Source organism: Hevea brasiliensis, chromosome 18 (assembly GCF_030052815.1).
Source record: "Hevea brasiliensis isolate MT/VB/25A 57/8 chromosome 18, ASM3005281v1, whole genome shotgun sequence".
NCBI classification, from domain to species: Eukaryota; Viridiplantae; Streptophyta; class Magnoliopsida; order Malpighiales; family Euphorbiaceae; genus Hevea; species Hevea brasiliensis.
The window spans coordinates 34030555-34034362 of NC_079510.1; positions in this window are offsets into that span (position 1 = coordinate 34030555).

Here is a 3808-nt window from a genome sequence, read left to right on the forward strand (position 1 = left end):
TGTAATCATGTTTATTCCCAAGGTATTTATATGAGATATAAATAAGATGGAGTGGTGAGTCTCATGCCACCTAACAAACATGATAGGCACTTATACATGATAAGTAGGCTGAACCAGTGAAGCTTATGACAAACACATGGAGTTTACTCTTGTCAATGTATTGTCATATATCATATCAGTGCATATAATCTTTAGACCTGAGATAACACAGTTATCTTATATATAGGTGGTTTGAGTTTGATACTACTTTCATACTTGTACTGTGTATGGGTATATGGGCATGTGTTGGCTTCTACTAGTTATATATGGAGATAGGTGTTGATCAAGATGGAATCTGTTACTCTAAGTAAATAGGGATAAAATCCTATGTTCATTTAATTGTTCTTGATGTTTCAAGTTCCTGGCCAGGACAGACAGATTTAGTTAGAAAAGAGTTTCTGACAAGAAAATCTAATTAATCAAGAACTGGAATTAAAAGAGAACATAATATTCATAGCAAATGGGGTTTGACATTAACCATGACTCCAGCTCGAATTGGGATTTTGTAACGGAGAGATTCTAGTGCATGGTAACATATGATTAAAGGTTCATTTAAGGTATTCCTTATTACTGTTTGGGTAGCTATGGCATACTATGCTAGGTGTCAACCATAGTCTATGAGATGCCTGAAATGATTTAGAGAAATCATTTACGGTAAGAAAGAGTTCTAATGATATTAAGAGTTAATATCATTTCTCATTGCCAATAAGTAATGAGCATAGTAAGTCACACATCTACACAAGCTAATCACCAATTAAAATGTGATTTAATTGATTAATTAAAGAGTTTAATTAATTAATTAAAGATGTTTGGTTTGTAATAAGATTGCAAAGTCTATAGCATGACTTGAAACCAAATCTAGGTTGTTGGATATATAGTATAAATTAAATCTATATTTAATTTGATTAAATATGAATTTAATTATGAGAAATTAATTAATAGAGATTAATTAATTAATTAATTAATTTATATTTGATATAAATTGATTTAAAGAGGAGAAACTATAATTTTGGGTTGAGAACTCAAATTAAAGAGTAAGGGCAAATTGGTCATTTCACATGGTGACACATGGCACCATGAGATGGTGACACATGGCACCAAATGAGCTTGCCATTTGTCTTCCAATCATGCAAGATGATAAAAGTCAAGATTCAATCTACCTTTGACACTTGGCTTGATGAGATTAAGTCAACAAAAGTAAGATTAAATCTAGTAGTGACATGTGGCAAGAGGGTTAATGAGATTTTAACCTAAGTATAAAAGGAAAATAAAGAAAAAACAAAATATTCTTCTTCCTCTCTTCAAAGTGAACGACGCCCTTGGTGAGTCCCTCTCCTCTCTTCCTTTCTCACTTGATTCAAAGAAAAATCTCATGTTTTCTTTGAATTAAAATTACTAGAAAAGGTTTCTAGTGTCCTAAATACCCATTAACCTTCACTAAAGCACTAAACCCCATCTTCAAGTGGTTGGCAAAGCTTGAGAGGCAATATTTGGGGCTGCCATAGTTGCTTCTTGGTGTGCTTGTGGTGGACAAGCTAGAGGGACAACATTTGGGGTCCTCAGAGCTTCCTAAGATTGCATCAATTGTGCATCAACAGGTTAATATCTAAAAATCCCTCTTTTAGTTAGGGTTTGATTGAATTAAATGTTAATTCATAATTTTTAATGGCAAATAAAATTTTAATGCATGCTAAAATATGTTTTGGTATGCAATTAGACATTGGAAATTGATTAGGTTCATAAGAAACTTGGTATGGTGCATGTGACCTTAGAAATAATTTTTGAAATTTAAGGTTCTAATATCCAATAATCACGCTTCCACTCCTTTAATTGCTTTGTTGTGCTATGGCCATAATGTTGGCCTGTTGTTGTTGCTTAGTCCTAAGCACAAATTGTGATTGTAGTGTGGACTTGTTGCAACTATAGACAGGTACTATGGAAGAATATGTAGAGATGAGGGATGGTTGGATGCATGAGTTAGGGCGGTGGCAGTAGTGGAGAAGAAATGATGGAGAAGAAAAGGTGGGAGGTTGTGGGGTAGCAAGATATGAGAATAACTAAAGAAGAAGGAAAAGAAGAAGGGGAGATGAGGGTATGGGAGGTAGGGCTGTAGTAGAGATAGAGAGGAGATGAAGAGAAAATTAGGTTTAGATATATATATATATATATATATATATATATGTGTGTGTGGGAGGTAGGGCTGTAGTAGAGAGGAGATGAAGAGAAAATTAGGGTTTAGAAAGAATATATATATGAATGGCTGAGATCATTTCCTCAAAATGGATTGTTAGGATGTAATGTCAAAATCGAACCAAATTAAATAAACAAAAAATTTTAAAATGTAAAACTAAACCAAAATGAATTTCTATAAAAACCGAATCGAATTTTTGAATTAAAAGGATTTAGTTCAGTTTATTTGGCTCAAACCAAATAATTATTTTTTTTTCTTTCTTTATGCTTTCATTCTTTATTGGTGTGCTACACTCTGAAGTATAGATATAGTTTTCGTTATCAAGAAATTTGTTCTATATATACCAGGATGTATTAATTTATATACAAATCATCAGAAATTAGAATCTCATATTTATATATTACAATAAGTTCTAGCATGTTTTTACATAAGGCTATACTCAACTCAATTCAACTCAACTAAGCCTTTATCCCAAAAATTTGGGGTCGGCTATATGGATTCGCTTTCTCCACTCTAAACGATTTTGGGTTAAATCCTCAGAAATTTGTAATGCTTCTAGGTCATGTTGTACTACTCTCCCCCAAGTCAATTTAGGTCTACCTCTTTTTTTCTTTCTATCCTCTAACCTAATGTGCTCTACTTGTCTAATTGGAGCCTCCGTATGTCTACGCTTTACATGACCAAACCACCTCAATCTTCTTTCTCTCAACTTATCCTCAATTGGTACCACTCCTACTTTTTCTCTAATACTCTCATTACGGACTTTATAGAGTTTAGTATGGCCACTCATCCACCTTAACATTCTCATCTCTGCAACTCTTATCTTAAACGCATATAACTCCTTCAATGCCCAACACTCACTACCATATAACATAGCCGGTCGTATGGCTGTACGGTGAAATTTTCCTTTCAACTTATTAGGAATCTTGCGATCACATAAAACTCCCATGGCACGTCTCCACTTCAACCATCCGGCTTTAATCCTATGACTAACATCCTCCTCACATCCCCCATCTACTTGAAGGACTGAGCCGAGATATTTAAAGTGATTACTTTGGGACAGTACCACTCCATCCAAACTAACTCCTTCCCTATCACCAGTTTGGCCTTCACTGAACTTGCAATGCATATATTCTGTCTTCGTTCTACTTAACTTAAAGCCCTTTGACTCTAGAGTACTTCTCCAAAGCTCTAGCTTTCTATTGACTCCTTCTCGCGTCTCATCTATCAGAACAATATCATCCGCAAACATCATGCACCAAGGAATACTCTCTTGTATATGTTTCGTCAATTCATCTAAAACTAATGTAAAAAGGTAAGGGCTTATAGCTGATCCTTGGTGTAATCCAATTGAGATAGGAAAATCTCTTATGTCCCCTCCCACTATGCGCACAATCGTAGTTGCTCCTTCATACATATCTTTCAACACTTGTATGTACCTAATAGATACTATTTTTTGTTCTAACACACTCCATAAGACATCTCTTGGAACACTATCATAAGCCTTCTCCAAATCAATAAAAACCATATGTAGATCTTTCTTCACATCTCTATATTTCTCCATCAAGCTTCTAATGA